This window comes from Cupressus sempervirens, chromosome 4 (genome assembly GCF_028749045.1).
Source record: "Cupressus sempervirens isolate cs-2001-9-10 chromosome 4, ASM2874904v1, whole genome shotgun sequence".
Taxonomy (NCBI): domain Eukaryota; kingdom Viridiplantae; phylum Streptophyta; class Pinopsida; order Cupressales; family Cupressaceae; genus Cupressus; species Cupressus sempervirens.
Genome location: NC_143121.1, coordinates 537,772,948 through 537,795,346, shown reverse-complemented (window position 1 = coordinate 537,795,346; position 22,399 = coordinate 537,772,948).

The following is a 22,399-nucleotide window of genomic DNA, read 5'->3' as shown; positions in this document are numbered from 1 at the left end:
TTTTTTTAAGCCAGTAAATGGTTTCACTAAGTATTTGCATTTTCAACTAGTTTTAATTAGGTGGATTTTTTTATAAGTGTTCTTGAACATTTTGTTTTACTAGATTGTCTTTGGTTTTCTTTAGTCACCTTAGATCTTTTCTATTTTTGGTTGCCTGGCTATATAACCCAATGGAGTGGATGAAGGCACTTAGAGAACTAGATTCTATGTTAATCTTTATTTCCAAGAACAAATGAGTAACATTCCCGAGATAGAGCCAATTATTGTCCTACATTTTGTCACCACAAAATGTAGCTAACAGCATGAAATTTTTTTAACTAGTTTTTTATTTCTTTGAGATAGTTCATTATTTAATTAGTTAATATTGATCAATCAATTGACTTCAATTAATATAATGAATCCTTTTACTAAATTTTTTCATCAAGTCCTTTTTATTTATTTATTTTAAAGCTTTTGCTGGATTTTTGAAACCTTCAACATCATTTTTTTGCATTTTTTATTGTGTTTTAATGCTTTTGGTCTTTTAGTTTTTTTCAAACCCTTTCTTTTAGTTTTCCCTTCAATTCAGTGTATCTTAGGGTTCCATCAAGTTTGACAATCAAAAGATATGACCATTGAAGTGCCCAAAAAGTGTTACCTCAAGATTGAATTGCATATTTTAAAATATCATGTTAAATTTTAATCTTGACATTCACTTTTTGAAAAATATAACATAAATTGACTTTATGTTATGTTTTTTAGCTACTTTATCACTTAAGTGACTATAGAGAACTTTATGTTATATTTTCATGTTGAGTTATTTTTTTTTTAAATAACTTAAGTGACTTTATTAACTATAAAGTTTGATTTCAATTTTTGAGTTAATTTATGTTCTAATTTAAAACATCTAAGTAAATACTACTTCTGAATGATATTTTCATATAGTAATGATGAAGGGTGCTCCCCTTAATACCATAAACACATAACAGAAATAGAGAAATAACAACAATTTGTGAGAACAAAATATGGGTTTCTTATTATCATCGCAAATGTAGAATTACAAAATTTAGAATTATAATGTGTTAACCCACATGGGCACCTTCATTATAGTAATCTGCAAGACAAAGTTGCAAACTTTCATCGAGAGTTGTCCTAGACAATATTCGAGCATTTCTTTAAGGCAATTTTATGTCACCCAGGAAGTTCTAAATACTCAAACTTAATACCTACGGCTAATAAACCCTAACAATACATGTACAGTTGACCACATACATTTTGACATTTATTTTGGAAGTTTTCGCTGGCTCAACTTTGGAAGGCCATAACTCTCAAATCATTACTCTGATTCGCTAATATAACCACTTTTTGGAAATGTCAACTTTTGATCAATAGGCTTGGAAATGCGCAAGCGCCCATCTATCAAGTTTTTGAGCCTCATCCAAGCACATTTAGGCCTTCAACAGTGAGCCTAAAGTTTATATGCCAAAAGTGAAAACTAAAAATTTGTAATAAATTCATAAATACACTTGATATGGCATTGAGTCTCGATTGGTAGACTGATATATCTAAGATGAATATCCATCTCTGAAATTAGGAAATTCAGAGCTCATATGACTAACTTACTAAGTAGCAAGCCTCCATAGATAGCAACTCTACATTAAGACAATCCTTATTCAAATAAGTGAAATAAAATATTTTTGGTTGATGCAAGATTACTCTTACACCCAAGATGCTCTTGCATCAAGTAATTAAACAATATAGTGTAAACATTAGTTTTGACCCCATTAAGTGATATTTCCTCAAAAATTATTTAAACATGTGCTTATTTGATCATTTAAGTTATGTAAAGGAAACTTCTAACCTCTTTACATATAAATATATAATGGACCCCCAAGAGTGCATTTGCACTAAAAATGCATATAATGGACTTCCTAGAGTCCGTTTTGCATTAAAAACCTTCTTTGTGTATAATTAACTTTACATACATTTGCATTTTGAGTCCCCATTTTCTCTTTTCAAAGTCAAAATTGTCAAAAACATGTTACATATTTCATATTTTAAAAATATGTAATGTCTTCTCAAGAGTGAATTTATGAAGGACTGACTTTACATGCAAGTTTCAAAATATGTAATGTCTTCCCAAGAGTGTGTTTTGCACTACTTACATCATTTTGATGATTTTTAAAATATGTAAAGGCACTCCAAGAGTGTGTTTTGCATCTAAAATCCAAAAAGAAAGTTGCAGAACATGTAATGAGGCTTGGAGAATGCATTTTGCCTAAAACATGTTATTTAAAATATGCAAACTCTCCAAGAGAGTGTTTTTTGCATGGAAAGGCCAAATAAATGCATTTTAAAAATATGTAATCTCTCTTAGAGAATTCATTTACGCATTTCATCATATGAATTCCCACTTGGAGTTCATATTTTTCCTCCAAGGAAAAAAAACATTCGTGTTCTTGACCTCCAACGGCACATTTTAACAAAGAATGATCACATCTTCTCATTTCATGGTATGAAATCCATGTAATAGGAGGTGTTTTAGAATTTCCATGCCCTAGGCATGACATTTCCCTGCAAGAAAATTTTATTGCATCTAGAGATCACATTTTGCTAAAAAAATGTCTGGATTTGGAGTTTGGAGATCATGTTTTGGTCCAAAAGAGAGGCATTTTTGGCATTTTAATGCATGATCTTGCTATTGGTAAACACATTTTTGCTTCTCCATGGTTAAAATGACTTATTTAATGACTCTTTGAGACCACATTTTTTATACAAATGGGTTTTACTAGGAGCTTTTAGCAAAAATGACTTGTGTATTGGAGGAAAGAGACTACATTTTTGGCATATCCATGCCAAAACATTCATTTAATACTCATCATTATCCATCACTTGCAAGATTGAAAGAGTCAAGTTAGTTGTTTTTTATTCCAATTTGGAGGAGAATTTTTCTTCAAACTTATAAATGTTCTTATTTTGGCTCTTTGATCTCCAAGTAAGTAGACATATTCAATTTTTCTCATCAATTCATGTTTATCTTGCTATTTCCATGCATATTATGGCTTGTTCTTGCATATTTGTCTAAACATATGCCATGTAAAGTGCAAATTATTTTTAAATAAGATGAAAATATTCATTTTCAAGTGCTTGGAATTTCCCCAAATTCCAATTTCAAACTTGCACAGGAAAGTAGCTTGGTATTTGTCATGTTTGAGTCAAAAACCAAAGGTATGTTTTTGTTTTGTGCTTGGTTTTTGTTTTTTGCTTGTTGTTGTTTTGTTTTTTGAAAGGCTTAAGGTTCTTTCCCAAGAATACACAATTTTTCTTGGCCATTCGACTTTCCAACTTTACATCCAAATGCATCACACCATTTCATCAACACATGCCAAAACACATTTCATCCATTCCTTTCATATACAATTACATTCCAAGAGAAATTACATATAGTCTCACTCTCCATCTACAATTACATGTAATTTCATCCTTCATATTCCTTTACATGTAATATATTCCTTTGAACCTAATTGTATGATTACATCAAGTCATAACTACATGTAAAACACTTTACATGTATTTACATCTAGAGACCCCAAATTTAGTAGAAGTTCACTCTTAAAACACCAAAGTCACAATTTGCACACATCCATATGCATCCCAACTTGCATTCTTACTTGTCCCAAAAAAAACCCTATCATTGACCACATGCAATCCATCCTTCTAAGTTTGAATTTGGCCCTTTCCATCCAAATACATATGCTTTTTGGTTCATTTCTAGCCATCATATGTGTTCCATAAGTGTCTAATTCATACTATGAATACTCATCCCTCATGGATTTATTATTGTAACTCAAATCCAAAGGTTTTCATGGATCTAATATTATTGGAAGATGTTTTCATCTTCATGTTGTGGAAAGCTCTTCAAGATATGTTGGATCTTCTTCAAAGAATACATACATCTTGTCAAGAAGATATGATTTGATCCTCAAGAAGCTGTAATTTATTTGGTCTCTATTTTTCCAATGGTTGTCTGAGAACCAGAGTTCATGTGGGAATGCCCCAAGCACATTGGATTAAAAAATAATAACTTAAGGTTCTAATGCAAAGTTGTTCCAAGTTTACATTTAGACACCATCGAGAAGATTTTCAAAGTGTTAGAGATTCTAGAAAGCGCCAATCTACAAAGGAGAATTCACAAAAACTCGAACAAGAAAAAGCTTGATCACATCACGTCTTCAAATGATAACTGAAAATCATCAAAGATGATGCAATGGTACAGAATATAGAAATCCCTAGGATGTTTCAACTCTCTTCCATCTTGTTCCTTATTTATTTTTCATGTTTGTAGTTAGAAAGAATGAATTGTATGAAAATATGTAATCACATTTAATCCAATGATTTCTCTCACCTAGTTTGACCAAGTTAAAGTTGGTTGAGTTGCTCTGATCTTTGTCCTCCACTTTTTTTCTCAACTCCTTTGCCCATATAAAGGTGTTCCCACTCATTGTAAGAATCATTTTTTTTTGTATGCAAGAAAGCTTTGCCAAATTTGTGCAAGCAAAGCTTTGATTATGTAGTACCAATTTGGGATAAAAGTGAATAAAATAAGCAATTGAATTCAAAGCTTTAACTGGAAGAAATTTTGATAGAAAAAATTAGAAACTTTGACTGTATTTTGTGCCTATTGTTTTTAATGCATGTTATCATTATGTGTTTAGTAATAGAAATAGTGAATTAAGAAGCAATTGGAGTCCAAGATTTGATTGGAAGTGATTGTGGTGATACATAGACTAGGATTTTTAATTGTAGCTTGTATCACCATCTCAAAATCATGAGAAATAGTTATAAATCCCTACTTTTGGATTTTTTTTTGCCCTAATGGTAGAGGTTATTCTTATAGAATAGGTTAAAATGGGAATCAAAGCCAAACTAGTACGCTTTTTGTAACATGCTAAAAATTAACAACAAAAGTTTACTAAGTTTTACTAACTATTCTAAAATTAAGTTAACATGTTTGTTGTTTTCATAGGAAGGATTGATGATGTCATGTTTTTTTTTGAAAGGATAAATGGTCTATTAATTGTTAAGATAATTTCAATTCTAACTAGAAACAACAGTCTAAAGAAATCTAACATTTCAATTTTATATTTGTGAACAATTTGAGATACATTTCCATTTCAATTGAAGTAAAGTACATCTAACCTAAATATATACTTATTTTATGTAAAAATGTGAGGATAACATATAGCTAATCAGAAACAAAGAACTCACATAACGTGCACAAGAGTTGATCTAACAGGGTAGAAATGGTGTAAGCATGGCACCAACTCTCTAGCTAGAATCATTGTCTAGGGAAAAGGCATCATCAGGGTGTTTAACCACCCAACCATGGATTGGTATTGATCCCTCCTAGGTTGTTTGAGATCCAAGAAGACTCGACCCTTTGTGAGGGATGGTGGATGATCAAACAAGTTCTTGGGACTCTAGTGGTAGAGATATTTACACCATGACCAATCAACTTTTGTAACCCTAGCTATCTAGTGTGACCTATGTCAAGGATGTATCTAATAGCCCTATTTTGACATCCAATTTGTTCTACCTTGGCCAAGGATATTAAAGTTACTGGAGTCAACTTCTCACCTTCCTGAATGAACAAGGTTTTGGGTGTAGATATACCTTAATATTAGTTTGAGTTTAAAATTTATGTTTCTTACTTAAAATTCCACGGGTTTGTTGCTCACTTTGTTGTTGGTTTTGTGATAAGGCCAAATGGTGATACTTTACTTCTGCTAATTTTTTTCAAGAGGAAGCATTCTACAATAATTGACTAAGTTTTAATTTGATAAAAGATAACTCTTGAGACTTTTGTGTGGTGATTCTATATTTTGGATACGATTCAGGAATACACTCGGGCACTAGGAATAACTTTTCCATAAGCCTTGAATAAGTAGTAGTCTTCATTACATGATTATTTTCTTTGTATATAATAGATCATCAAGTTTCACTTTCTAAGCATTCTAAGTTTAAGGAATTGTGTATCTAGTATGTTCAAGATGATGAAAGTCAATAAATTGATGAAGGAATACGAGCCTTGACTTTAATCTTGTTTTAAAGTGTATGTGATCATTTTAGTCTCCCATAGAAATTGTATTGATGGGTCTCTTCACAATCTATTTTTGGTTATCATAATCAAGGTTGCAATGTTCAATAAAATAAGGCCATGAGAAGTGTTACATGCACACTATAGTAAATGAGAAACCTTTACTCTGTTCATACCTTACTACATTTATATCGTCCTAATAATTAATCTTTCTTGCTCAATATTAAATTTGAAAAAAAAAAAAATAGAATAGAGTTCGGCTATCTAAATCAACAGTTATAAATCCCTACTTTTGGATTTTTTTTTGCCCTAATGGTAGAGGTTATTCTTATAGAATAGGTTAAAATGGGACTCAAAGCCAAACTAGTACGCTTTATGTAACATGCTAAAAATTAACAACAAAATTTTACTAAGTTTTACTAACTATTCTAAAATTAAGTTAACATGTTTGTTGTTTTCATAGGAAGGATTGATGATGTCATGCTTTTTTTTGAAAGGATAAATGGTCTATTAATTGTTAAGATAATTTCAATTCTAACTAGAAACAACAGTCTAAAGAAATCTAACATTTCAATTTTATATTTGTAAACAATTTGAGATACATTTCCATTTCAATTGAAGTAAAGTACATCTAACCTAAATATATACCTATTTTATGTAAAAATGTGAGAATAACATATAGCTAATCGGAAACAAAGAACTCACATAACGTGCACAAGAGTTGATCTAACAGGGTAGAAATGGTGTAAGCATGGCACCAACTCTCTAGCTAGAATCATTGTCTAGGGAAAAGGCATCATCAGGGTGTTTAACCACCCAACCATGGATTGGTATTGATCCCTCCTAGGTTGTTCGAGATCCAAGAAGACTCGACCCTTTGTGAGGGATGGTGGATGATCAAACAAGTTCTTGGGACTCTAGTGGTAGAGATATTTACACCATGACCAATCAACTTTTGTAACCCTAGCTATCTAGTGTGACCTATGTCAAGGATGTATCTAATAGCCCTATTTTGACATCCAATTTGTTCTACCTTGGCCAAGGATATTAAAGTTACTGGAGTCAACTTCTCACCTTCCTGAATGAACAAGGTTTTGGGTGTAGATATACCTTAATATTAGTTTGAGTTTAAAATTTATGTTTCTTACTTAAAATTCCACGGGTTTGTTGCTCACTTTGTTGTTGGTTTTGTGATAAGGCCAAATGGTGATACTTTACTTCTGCTAATTTTTTTCAAGAGGAAGCATTCTACAATAATTGACTAAGTTTTAATTTGATAAAAGATAACTCTTGAGACTTTTGTGTGGTGATTCTATATTTTGGATACGATTCAGGAATACACTCGGGCACTAGGAATAACTTTTCCATAAGCCTTGAATAAGTAGTAGTCTTCATTACATGATTATTTTCTTTGTATATAATAGATCATCAAGTTTCACTTTCTAAGCATTCTAAGTTTAAGGAATTGTGTATCTAGTATGTTCAAGATGATGAAAGTCAATAAATTGATGAAGGAATACGAGCCTTGACTTTAATCTTGTTTTAAAGTGTGTGTGATCATTTTAGTCTCCCATAGAAATTGTATTGATGGGTCTCTTCACAATCTATTTTTGGTTATCATAATCAAGGTTGCAATGTTCAATAAAATAAGGCCATGAGAAGTGTTACATGCACACTATAGTAAATGAGCAACCTTTACTCTGTTCATACCTTACTACATTTATATCGTCCTAATAATTAATCTTTCTTGCTCAATATTAAATTTGAAAAAAAAAAAAAAAAGAATAGAGTTCGGCTATCTAAATCAACAGTTATAAATCCCTACTTTTGGATTTTTTTTTGCCCTAATGGTAGAGGTTATTCTTATAGAATAGGTTAAAATGGGACTCAAAGCCAAACTAGTACACTTTATGTAACATGCTAAAAATTAACAACAAAATTTTACTAAGTTTTACTAACTATTCTAAAATTAAGTTAACATGTTTGTTGTTTTCATAGGAAGGATTGATGATGTCATGCTTTTTTTTGAAAGGATAAATGGTCTATTAATTGTTAAGATAATTTCAATTCTAACTAGAAACAACAGTCTAAAGAAATCTAACATTTCAATTTTATATTTGTGAACAATTTGAGATACATTTCCATTTCAATTGAAGTAAAGTACATCTAACCTAAATATATACTTATTTTATGTAAAAATGTGAGAATAACATATAGCTAATCGGAAACAAAGAACTCACATAACGTGCACAAGAGTTGATCTAACAGGGTAGAAATGGCGTAAGCATGGCACCAACTCTCCAGCTAGAATCATTGTCTAGGGAAAAGGCATCATCAGGGTGTTTAACCACCCAACCATGGATTGGTATTGATCCCTCCTAGGTTGTTCGAGATCCAAGAAGACTCGACCCTTTGTGAGGGATGGTGGATGATCAAACAAGTTCTTGGGACTCTAGTGGTAGAGATATTTACACCATGACCAATCAACTTTTGTAACCCTAGCTATCTAGTGTGACCTATGTCAAGGATGTATCTAATAGCCCTATTTTGACATCCAATTTGTTCTACCTTGGCCAAGGATATTAAAGTTACTGGAGTCAACTTCTCACCTTTTTGAATGAACAAGGTTTTGGGTGTAGATATACCTTAATATTAGTTTGAGTTTAAAATTTATGTTTCTTACTTAAACTTCCACGAGTTTGTTGCTCACTTTGTTGTTGGTTTTGTGATAAGGCCAAATGGTGATACTTTACTTCTGCTAATTTTTTTCAAGAGGAAGCATTCTACAATAATTGACTAAGTTTTAATTTGATAAAAGATAACTCTTGAGACTTTTGTGTGGTGATTCTATATTTTGGATACGATTCAAGAATACACTCGGGCACTAGGAATAACTTTTCCATAAGCCTTGAATAAGTAGTAGTCTTCATTACATGATTATTTTCTTTGTATATAATAGATCATCAAGTTTCACTTTCTAAGCATTCTAAGTTTAAGGAATTGTGTATCTAGTATGTTCAAGATGATGAAAGTCAATAAATTGATGAAGGAATACGAGCCTTGACTTTAATCTTGTTTTAAAGTGTGTGTGATCATTTTAGTCTCCCATAGAAATTGTATTGATGGGTCTCTTCACAATCTATTTTTGGTTATCATAATCAAGGTTGCAATGTTCAATAAAATAAGGCCATGAGAAGTGTTACATGCACACTATAGTAAATGAGCAACCTTTACTCTGTTCATACCTTACTACATTTATATCGTCCTAATAATTAATCTTTCTTGCTCAATATTAAATTTGAAAAAAAAAAAAAAAGGAATAGAGTTCGGCTATCTAAATCAACAGTTATAAATCCCTACTTTTGGATTTTTTTTTGCCCTAATGGTAGAGGTTATTCTTATAGAATAGGTTAAAATGGGACTCAAAGCCAAACTAGTACGCTTTATGTAACATGCTAAAAATTAACAACAAAATTTTACTAAGTTTTACTAACTATTCTAAAATTAAGTTAACATGTTTGTTGTTTTCATAGGAAGGATTGATGATGTCATGCTTTTTTTTGAAAGGATAAATGGTCCATTAATTGTTAAGATAATTTCAATTCTAACTAGAAACAACAGTCTAAAGAAATCTAACATTTCAATTTTATATTTGTGAACAATTTGAGATACATTTCCATTTCAATTGAAGTAAAGTACATCTAACCTAAATATATACTTATTTTATGTAAAAATGTGAGAATAACATATAGCTAACTAGAAACAAAGAACTCACATAACATGCACAAGAGTTGATCTAACAGGGTAGAAATGGCGTAAGCATGGCACCAACTCTCCAGCTAGAATCATTGTCTAGGGAAAAGGCATCATCGGGGTGTTTAACCACCCAACCATGGATTGGTATTGATCCCTCCTAGGTTGTTCGAGATCCAAGAAGACTCAACCCTTTGTGAGGGATGGTGGATGATCAAACAAGTTCTTGGGACTCTAGTGGTAGAGATATTTACACCATGACCAATCATCTTTTGTAACCCTAGCTATCTAGTGTGACCTATGTCAAGGATGTATCTAATAGCCCTATTTTGACATCCAATTTGTTCTACCTTGGCCAAGGATATTAAAGTTACTGGAGTCAACTTCTCACCTTCCTGAATGAACAAGGTTTTGGGTGTAGATATACCTTAATATTAGTTTGAGTTTAAAATTTATGTTTCTTACTTAAAATTCCACGGGTTTGTTGCTCACTTTGTTGTTGGTTTTGTGATAAGGCCAAATGGTGATACTTTACTTCTGCTAATTTTTTTCAAGAGGAAGCATTCTACAATAATTGACTAAGTTTTAATTTGATAAAAGATAACTCTTGAGACTTTTGTGTGGTGATTCTATATTTTGGATACGATTCAGGAATACACTCGGGCACTAGGAATAACTTTCCATAAGCCTTGAATAAGTAGTAGTCTTCATTACATGATTATTTTCTTTGTATATAATAGATCATCAAGTTTCACTTTCTAAGCATTCTAAGTTTAAGGAATTGTGTATCTAGTATGTTCAAGATGATGAAAGTCAATAAATTGATGAAGGAATATGAGCCTTGACTTTAATCTTGTTTTAAAGTGTGTGTGATCATTTTAGTCTCCCATAGAAATTGTATTGATGGGTCTCTTCACAATCTATTTTTGGTTATCATAATCAAGGTTGCAATGTTCAATAAAATAAGGCCATGAGAAGTGTTACATGCACACTATAGTAAATGAGCAACCTTTACTCTGTTCATACCTTACTACATTTATATCGTCCTAATAATTAATCTTTCTTGCTCAATATTAAATTTGAAAAAAAAAAAAAAAATCTAGTTCGGCTATCTAAATCAACAGTTATAAATCCCTACTTTTGGATTTTTTTTTTCCCTAATGGTAGAGGTTATTCTTATAGAATAGGTTAAAATGGGACTCAAAGCCAAACTAGTACGCTTTATGTAACATGCTAAAAATTAACAACAAAATTTTACTAAGTTTTACTAACTATTCTAAAATTAAGTTAACATGTTTGTTTAAAGGTAAGTGTCAATTTTATTCAATAATGAAATTAAATGCTAAGCCAAACATTATGCTGATATAGGAATTTAATAAATGTCATAAGGTTGATGTAGAAGAGTGAGGGTCCAACCAAGTTAAGGGTTGATGGGTTAATTACCATGTTCACTAAATGAAAACATCAATAGACGTAAATAAAATAATAAAGTGATAATATTCTCTTACCTGATGGATTTAGGTGTCCACACGTTATTTTTAATAATTAATAATTTGGTCAAATTTGATTAAATTAGTAATGATCATAAATCGAGTCATAGTGATATGGTGACTTCCTCAAGTTGAATCACTTGGCCAGTAATTGTCAAGACTTGTAGATTGTAATTAATCATCCCACATCCCCTTTCCTAGTGATACCTCCTCCCCATTCAAGCTTGTGTCACGTTCTTCCTACATCCAATCTGAGTAGGTGGTTAAACTATGCTATCGAGTTGTATATACATATATATAAACAATTAAGATATCTATTCACATATATAAACATCGCCATTATATCTATGAGAATTATTTCTCATTTTCATCAATTGCTCCTTACGATAACCAAGAATTTTTTTTATCATTATTAAGTTATACTATTTAAAACAAATTATGAATTTTGAGTTAGAGATAACATTCATTCCAAAATCAGAATCCACCTAGGTTGCAGTTTGCAAACCATAATTAGTCTACATACAACACCTCAGACACAAATAATAGCATTGTATGATTGTAAGAAAAATCATTTAGGGATTTAATACAATTATAAATTAAACCACTTGGGGAAACAATACCATTGGAAAACAAAACCACTTATGACATCAATACCATTGTAAACAAAACCATCCAGAAAGGCTTAAGTATAAAAGTGCCAAATAAAAAGGATGTAACATACTCTCCCCCTTGTGATTCATCATCCTCGATGATGTGAAAAATCAAAATTAATATATGTAAAGCACAAGTTTTTTCCTTTAACTATTTGATAAAATACATTAAATATATGTGGAAATTATTGATGAGTCTCATCATAATCTTCCCATGTGGTGTTGTCTTCAAAATATTGGTCCCACTGGACCTTACACTTTTTAACATCTTTATTATGTAGGCATTACCTACATGCCTCTAGTACGCTAATGGGCTCGACCACAACCACCCTGGGGTCTCAAATCTACAAGGAATTCCACTCAATCATATCAGAAAAGTCTAAAATTTACTTTTTAAGATAAGAATCATGAAAAACATTGTGCATCTCAAAAAGGATGGAGGTAGAGCAATTATGTAAATGATTGAGTTGATTTCTTCTAGGATTTAAAAAGGACCAATGTATCTTGGAGCTAACTTGAATGACTTACCAAAAGTTATAGAGATTTTCTAATGTTTAATCCTTAATAACACCTTGTCTTTGACCGTGAAGTGTCAAGGTGTTCATTTGGCATCGACATAGATTTTTTGTTGATCAGTAGCTTATGCCAATGTTTTCTTGATCAATTTGACCTACCCTTCTATTTTTGGTCCAAGCACAACATTTTCTTCCAGCTTATCCTGGATGATAGGAGTATTGCACTTTCTGCCAAGGAGCACTTTGAAAGGGGCCATCTTAATTGATGATTGGTAAGTATTATTGTATGCAAACTCCACTAGTGGAAAATAACCTTCCCACTTGTATTGTTGATCCATGAAATACATTCAAAGTAAATACTACAATATCTGGTTCACCTTTCTCTTTGTCCACTTTTTTTTGGGAGGGTACATTAAACTTGTGTTTAATTGAGTACCCAAGGATAAGAAAAGACTGCCAAAATATGGAGGTTATCTAGGTGTCTCAATTTGAAATTATCTTTTCTGGTACACCATGGAGCCTAAATATTTATTGTACAAACTTGTGTATAATCATCAAGGGCTCCATTGGTTAGGTTACCTAGGATAAAATGGGCTACTTTGGTAAGCCTATCTACAACTACCAATATTGTGTTCTGTTTATTCTATGACATAGGTAGCCCTTGAACAAAATCCATGTTGATAACTTGTCACTTCCTTTTGGGAATGACATTCAAGTGAAGTAGACCTATCGGGAGTTGGTGTTCAACTTTAACCCATTGACATTTGAGGTAGCTAGCCACAAAAAAGGTTGCATCCCTCTTCATACCCTTCAAGAATTATAAAGGTCAAATATTTGCTAAAATCTTTATAACCGTCAAATGCCCTAAGTATGGTGTTGTATGAATTTTGCAGAAAACTAGATTCCTTAATTCTGGAAAGTTGGGAATATATATACATCCTTGAAATCTAAGTATTCCATCTGATTCAAAAAGGAATCCATCATAGTAGTGATATTGTAGGTTTTCTTGCAGTGCCTTTTTGACCTAGTGGTAGTATTCTCCACTATCATATCTAGATAATATCTGATGTTTGAAAATTGATTGGATGGATGTCATGGAGGGCACATGATGCCTTCAACTCAAAGTGTCAACTACCTTGTTTTCCTTTCCCTTAATATAACTAATTTCAAAGTCATAATCTAAGATCATCTCAAGCCATTGCCTTTGTCGTGCATTCAAATTTGTTTGTGTAAAGATATACTTCAACCCTTGATGGCTTGATCTTAATTCAAATGTTTTCCTCATTAGTTAATGTCTCCATTTATGTGATGCATGCACTATGGCAACTACTTCTAAATCATGGGGTGCATAATTTATCTCATAATTTTTTATTTTATGTGATTCACATGCAATTACATGTCCATCATGCATGAGTATTGTACCAATTCCTTCGCCCAACATGTCTATAACCACAAGGAAATTTTCTTTAGGGTCTGGCACTTTCAAAATCAAAGGAATTGTTAATTTTTCCTTGAGTAATTTGAAGGCCTTCTGACACTTATTTTCCTTTCAAACCTCTTACCCTTATGTTGGATAGAAGTAATTGGGGAGGAAATTTTGGAGAAATTAAGGACAAATTTTTGGTAGTACTTGGCTAGGCCCATAAAACTTCTAACCTCTTGAATGTTCTTTGATGTTGATTATTCTTCTATAGTCTTGATTTTGGTAGGATCAACGACTATTCCATTCCTAGAAATTATATGGCCAAGGTATTGTATTTCATGTTGGAAGAATGCACACTTTAATAATTTCCCATATAACTTATGCTCTCGTAGGCACTAAAGAACAAAGTGTAGATGTTGTAAGCGTTCCTCCTTGTCTTTTGAATGGATAAGAATGTCATCGATAAATACTAGGAGAAATTTTTCCAAACAATCATGAAAGATGATGTCCATTAATTTCATAAAGGCAATTGGTACATTAGTCAATCCAAAGGGCAGGACGGTGAACTTGTATTGACCGTATCGAGTTCTGAATTATTATTTTTATGGATATCTTCATCCTTTAGTCTCAATTGATGTTATCATGAGTGTGGGTCTATTTTGAACAAGATTGTGGCCCAACACATTTGATCAAAGAGATCATCAATGTGAGGTAAAGGATACTTATTCCTTATAGTGACCTAATTAAGCATTCTATAATCAATAAAAAAAAGTCTCAAAGTTCCATCTTTCTTCTTCATTAAGATTATGGGTGCTCCCCAGGGTGGAACAATGGGTCTAATCAAACTTTTTCTAGTAATTCTTGAAGTTGTGCCTTAAGTTCCATGAACTCCACTATCATCATTCTATAGGGTGCCTTCGATATAGGTTTGACTCTAGGAATTAGGTTGATTGAAAAATCAAATACCCATTTAGGGGGCATCACTAGTAAATCTTTAGGGAAGACATCTTTGATATCCCTTAGATAAGGGTAGTTCTCCTCAAATGTTTCCTTTTGCTCTTGTTCTTTCACATTTTCCATATCAAATATTATGTGTTCATTTGAGTGAATGACTTCCTTAATTTCTGCCATCTCTTTCATTCAAACCATGAATAGATGACACCCCTTATTTTCACTATACTTGAGTTGAGATGTTGAAAGTGGTCAAAGTCTCACATCCTGCTTAATTCCTTCTATGAATACAAGTTTTCCTTGGTCATCAAAATGTTCCACCCTTTTATGAAACAATCCACCTAAGCCTTTTGTTGCCACAACCATTTGATCCCTAGAATTATATTGTATGAGACTAAGGGTGCTACATACAAGTTGACTTCTATAGAAAACTCTAAAAGTTCCAACTTGGCCTCAAATAAGAATTTCTCTCCCTAAGCTTTGGACTGATTTTCATATTCCATGGTCTAGGGTTTCCCCATGAACCCAGTGCATTTCATAAATTGAATTAATATTATAGGAGTAATGAAATTTTTTGTGGCTCTAGTATTTATAAGAATGGATACAGAGTCTTTGTCGAGTGTACCTCTAACTTTTATTGGTGCCACCTATAAATTTACTTGTGTGTCATTCAATTCCATGTGAATCCTCTATTGAAAAGCATTATGTTGGCTTGGAAGAGGATTTTTTGGTGTTGGGCCATTCTAGCTCCATTTTGGGCACTAGTTGGTGTAATGTTCACCACCACATGTAAAGCATCCACCAGGAGGTCCTTTTTTCTCTTCCATCTTGGTTGTTGGTCTAGTACTCTTCTAACCACCCACATGTTCCTTTTTGTCACTTTGGTTCTCATACGTATTATGTTTTCCCTTCTTGTCAACCCGATCAATGTCCACCTCCTTTTCAGGTTTGTATTTATGGAATTATTGATTATAGTTCCATCTTTCCTTTGCTTAGTTTTTATCCCTAATTGAATCATCTATTTTTAATGGTAACTCTTGTTGAACCCCTTTCTCATATTCCTCAGCCATGGAGGTTGGGTAAAGAAAATCCACGGGCCCTCATATCCTATTATTGAGTCTCATGATGTATTTTTGGAGCTAGTATGTCTCGTTGTCTTGCAACTTGGGGATATACTTTAACAGCCTATTAAATTTCTCAATGTACTCATGCACTAATTTTTCACCTTGTCTAAGGTCTTGGAATTCAACCAGCTTATGTTCATAGAATAGTTATGGATACCACCTTTGCCTAAAATCTAAACAAATCGTGTCTATGTAACTGAATTTTGGGTTATTCTTAGATTTTCTTTCTTTCTCTTCCACCAACAGGCTATAAGGAAACTTGCAACAAAAATATTACTATTTCAACATAACCCACAATATATCTGAAATATATATGAAATTAAAATCCACATGCAAGAGAATAGAGAATATACCCACAAAAATGTGACATGAGATGTACCCTAGGAAACCCTCATTGAGGGAAAAACCCACCCTCCAAAAGAATCCCTCACCATGTATTATTCAGAAAAAACACCATTGCAATACAACCATGGAAGTCTTCAAATCCATAGCCACAACCAAGCAATCTATGTGAATAAGCATGAATCCACACATCCCATGCCATGCTTCCAACATTTAAAAATGTTCCCTTTTCTAACTTGTCAAGCCTTGTCTTGCTTGACTTTCCTTTTTTCCTTTTGTCCCTTCTATCTTGTTGTCTTGTCTCTACAACTACCCTTGTAGTTGAGTATATAGTAGCAAGTCCTACAAAACCACTAAGTGGTATTACATAAACCATGTTCTATCTAACCCACTGACCCCACATTTAATATTGGACATTTAATTCTTCCCCGATATTAAATAATTACATCAAATATCATCATATTGTTACAATACAACTCAAGTATATCCCATGGGAATCTTTACATGTTGCACATCCACCTAGGTGCTCCTAGATGCAACATTATATAATAAAATAAAATAATGTAATATAAAAATATTATGCAATGTGTGCAACACCCATGATCACAACATCAATGGCCTCCCCTATCAACTAGTAAGATTTCCATACTTCTTTCAATACCTCATTATAGTCCTAAATTTTGAAGTACTTCTCCATACGTGAACTAGCTAGGCTTACGCCACATCCCTAGAGATTGCTTCATCAAATTGGGGTAGTTTGACCTTTTTCATGTCTTCAGTCATGATTCCCCCCATGTTGTGAATCCCATGGTCAGAATGTCTTTCCTTATGGGTTTCGGTGTGGTGAGAATGCTCTAGTTCTTGTTCTTTTCTGTTTGAGTGAGTGTGGTGAGAGTGTTCACTCTCGTTTCTAAATTTAGATTCCTCATTCTTAGACCCCTCTATGGTCTTGAGTTTGTCCTCAAGAGTGTCTAGTTGGTCTTGGGTTTTCATCATCATTGCTAGCAATTGATCCAGCTTGTGTGACGATGAGTTAGATATACCATCCTAGTGCTCTCCCATTCTAAGAAAAGACAAGATACTATTAATATTTGTGATCATTTGATTTTTTTTTTTTTTTAATTCTTTTTTTTGAAAGGTACAAAAATAAATAGATACAAGTATTAAACAATATAATCATACGCAAGAAAATTGTCCCTCTTTTTTTTATTTGTAAGATTGCAACCTTTCCTTTTTTTTGTACATAAGCTCAAAAAGAAGGGATCAAAAGGCAAAATTATATTGCCTTAAAAGGGTCACAACAACAAACAAAAAATGTGTTTTCTTGTTTTCTCTGGGTGACCCTACTACATACACCCCATGCCTAAATCTTCACCCTCACTATATATGATAGGTTCTTCCTGATAAGGGTAGTCATAATGTATCAACTAGAATCTTGGCTTCGTGGTGACAAGTGTTGTAATTTTCATGGTCTCATATTTGATTTCCTCTGGCTTCTATTATTGCATACATATATGTGTTGATGCAAGTTGTTGTTTTGGGCTAGCTAGTTTTGGTGTTGTCTCGGATTTCCCTTCAACAAGTAGGGTAGCTCCAACTTCTTCTCATATTTTGGGAGTCCATCTGTGTCTCTAATGTTTAATTCTCCAAAGTGCACTTGTTATGGTTTCATTGTCGGATAAAAGCTCCACACGAGAGTTTTCATAGTCTCGACTCAAAGCATTAGCTATTCATGCCTTTCTCGGGCCATTGATGCTCTTCTTTTTGGTGTGTATAATGATAGGCATCCTAAAAAAAACCATCCCTGTCTCAGTTTTCTACTAGGTATGGATGAGCTCAGGTCTAGTGTTGAACCGGGTTGCTCTAATACCATATGTAACATGCTCTAAATTAACAACAAAATTTTATTAATTTTTACTGAATATTCTAAAATTAACTTGTTTGTTGTTTGCATAGGAAGGATCGATGACATTTTTCTATTTTGTTTTTTGAAAGGGTAAATGGTCTATTAATTTCTCAAATGATTTCAACTCTAACTAGAAACAACAATCTAAAGAAATCTAATATTTCTATTTTGCACTTATGAACAAGAAGAGATACATCATCATTTCAATTTAAATAAGTACATCTAACCTAAATATATACTCTCTTTTTTGTAGTAATCTGAAAATAACATATAGCTAACTGGAAATAGAGAACTCACCTAACATGCGCAAGAGTTTATTTGCTAGAGTAGAAATGGCATGTGCATAGCACCAAGTCTCTGGCTAGAATCATTGTCTGGGGAAAAGACATCATCTAGGTGTTTAACTACCCAACCATGGATTAGCATCTATCCCTCCTAGGTTATTTGAGATCCAAGAATACTCGACCCTCCGCAAGGGATGGTGGATGATCAAACAAGTTCCTAGGAATCTGGTGGTAGAGATATTTACATTGCAACCACTCATCTTTTGTATCCCTAGCTATCTAGTATAACCTATTTCAAGGATGTATCTAATAGCTCTATTTTGATATCCAATTTGTTCTACCTTGGCGAAGGATTTTAAAGTTACTAAAGTCAACTTCTCACCTTCTCAAATGAACAAGGTTTTGGGTGTAGATATACCTTGATATTAGTTTGAGTGGAAAGTTATGTTTCTTTCTTAAAAATCCATGGGTCTAATGTTCACTTCGATGTTGGTTTTTTGATAAGGCCAAATGGTGATACTCTTCCTCCTTACTTCTGCTAAGTTCTGTCAAGAGGGAGCATGCTACAGTAACTGGCAAGTTTTAATTTGATAAAAGCGAACTCTCGAGACTTCTTTGGTGATTCTACTTTTTGGATATGATGCAAGAATGCACTCGGGTACTAGGAATAATTTTTTCATAAGCCTTGAATAGGTAGTAGTCTTCATAAGACAATTATTTTCTTTGTATGTAACAAACCATCAAGTTTCATTTTCTAAGCGTTCTAGGAATTTCTTATCCAGTACATTCAAGATGATGATAGTTAATGAATTGATAAAGGATGAACCTTGACTTTACTCTTGTTTTAAATTGTCTCCTATAATTTTAGTCTCCCATAAAAATTGTATTGGCAAGTCTTTTCACAATCTATTTCTAGTTATCATAATCAAGGTTGCAATGAGACAAGGCCATGTGAAGTGGTACGTGCATGCTGCAGTAAATGAGCAGCCTTCATTTTGTTCATACCTTACTACATTTCTATCATTTTAATAATTACTCTTTCTTGCTCAATATTAACTTTGAGAAAAAAGAATAGAGTTCGGCTATCTAAACCAACTAGGGGGACTAAAAGAGAGAAGAACCATATGTTAGACAATCGTTGGGGGTTTTTTCGAATATTTTGATACAAGAGAGGAAGAGCTCATTACAAGTGTTTTCCCAAGAAATTTACGCATTGGAAAGTCTAGAAATCGACTAGAATGCAAGGAAGATTATCCCCGTCATTATTGCACGTCCAGTTCTTTCTCTTTTGCCTTATTCATGCAGAGTAAAATTCTTGGACAACTATAAGGAGTAAGAATTACATAATATATATTGCAGAGAACAAGAATGAAGGCAGAGTGAAGGTTTCATTGCAAATACTTAACAGTAGCAATTAACATATACTTGCATGTGAGTATGGTGCCTCCTCTACAGTAGATTGTAATCATTGTAGTTTTCAATGCCAACAACGTACCAGTTTGCTATAGAAGACTTTATTTCTCTTCAGAACTTCTTCTCAAAACTCCATAACTGCTCCCCTTACGTCTCAAGCTGGTGAGCCGCAAAATATCTCGCTTTCTCTTCCTCAACTACTCACACTTTATCAATGATCCATACTCGACTTCCCACTCTACACTCCTGTAATCCCTAAAGATCTCCACAATTTATCCATTTAACACTCCATGGCATGGTTTTTTAATGTCTACCGAGCAATATTACCATCCATCGTTTGATTTAGAAGCTCGGAAGTAAAGGTAAGGGTCGTGTTAATTCAATAATGAAAATGAATTCTAAGCTTGATGTTATGTTGATATAGGAATTTAATAAATTTCATAAGGTTGATAGAGAAGAGTGAAGATCCAACCCAGTTGAGGGTTGATGAGTTAATTACCATGTTCACTAAATGAAAATGTTAATAGATGTAAATAGAATAGTCAAGTGAGAATATTCTCATGTCTAATGGATCTTCTCTGGGTTAAAATGAGGTGAACACACGTTATTTTCAATAATTAATGAGGTGAACACACGTTATTTTCAATAATTAATAAGTTGATCAAATTTGATTAAATTGTTAATGGTCATAAATCAGGTCACAGTGAAATGGTGACTTCCTCAAGTTAAATCACTTGGCCATCGAGGTGTAATTGTCAAGTCTTGCAAATTCCAAGTTTTGTAATTGATCATCCCACATCCCCTTTCCTAGTGATACCTCCTACCCCTTCGAGCCAACGTCACATTCTTTCTGCATCCAATCCAAGTAGGTGGTTAAATTATGCATTCTAGTTGCATATACATATATATAAATAATTAAGATATCTATTCACATATGTAAACATCGCTATTATATCTATGAGCATTCTTGCTAGTTTTTGTCAATTGCTCCTTATGCTAACCAAGAAATAGTTTTCTCATAATTAAGTTATACTAGTTAAAACAAATTATGAGTTTTGAGTTAGAGATAACATACATTCTGAAATCAAAATCCACCTGGGGTATAGTCTGCAAAACTACAATTAGTCTACATGCACCACCTAGGGCATAAATTATACCACTATATCATTGTAAGCAAAACCATTTAAGGATATAATACCATAGTAAACAAAACCACTTAGGGAAACAATATCATTGGAAAATAAAACCACTTAGGGCATCAATACCATTGTAAACAAAACCATTTGGAAAGGCGAAAGTATAAAAGTGTCAAATAAAAAGGATGTTGCACTTTCAATCAGCCTTTGAGTTGGTGTGAGTTTATCAGTATTACCGTTTCTAGCTATTAGATAGAAGTGCAGTAAAAGATTTCATATTTCTCATTACTTGCTCTGCGAGTAAGTGGATGTCAGAATAAATGTTAATGGTATTCTTTTGGGGGAGTATCCTAAGCATTGGGGAGCATGCAAAATGATTGGAATGTTACATTCATGATTGTGTTTGTCATTGATGACAACATAGTATGATTTTTATAATGAATGACAGAGTAGCAGACAGATATCGAGGTTGTACAAACAGAGTTTTGATGTTCAGGTGAAGCATAGTTAAGGACGTGTTCTATATTGTGTTATGATGACGAGGTTAAGTGTGCATTAAGTAAGTTGAAGACATATAGAAGATATGTTTGATTTATCGAGAGCAGCACAGAGATAGAGTACCTAATAAATAGTTTCTGATGATTGGATTGTATCTCCTAACAAAGATAGAATCAAGTTATGTGAAGTTAAATAGTGATAGAGGATAGTCTAATAACGACGTCAAAGAAAGTGCAAGTCCTAGAGTCACACGTGTAATAATTTGTATAGACTATGAGCCCACAATGTTGTATAATTGCAAAATAATTAATTATCTTATTGTGGTCCTATTATAATTGATTGGGAAAGCCTCAAGGCCGACTCAAGGAATTTTTTTGAGGACATGGTATAGAGGAAAGTATTCTTCTTAGTTGTAAAGTGTGTATGGGATGTGAATTATATGTGGATTGTGATTATGAAGTATGAATAAGAGCAGAGTACTTGGTAAATGTGAGTAAGAAATCCAAGGGATTATTGGATGCGAACGTAGTGATCTGGTATCAAGATCAAAAGGAGCAGAAGTTTGGTTGACAAGACAGAGGAAGAGGAAACAAAGCACAGTTCATTTCTATTATTTTGCATGGAATAATGCAGAGATCATTTGGACAATGGGTTCATTGGTCTTTCCCCTGAAGTTGTTTGGATAGTGGGTCCATCTGCCTTCTACAAATCCTAACAAGGTTGGCACAACTCCTAACCGGATTTGAATCTCCTAATAGGGATTCAAAGTCTCCTAACAGGGATTGATATGTACTTAATTTTTTTATTGACTCCTAACAGGGTCCATCCTCTTACAAGG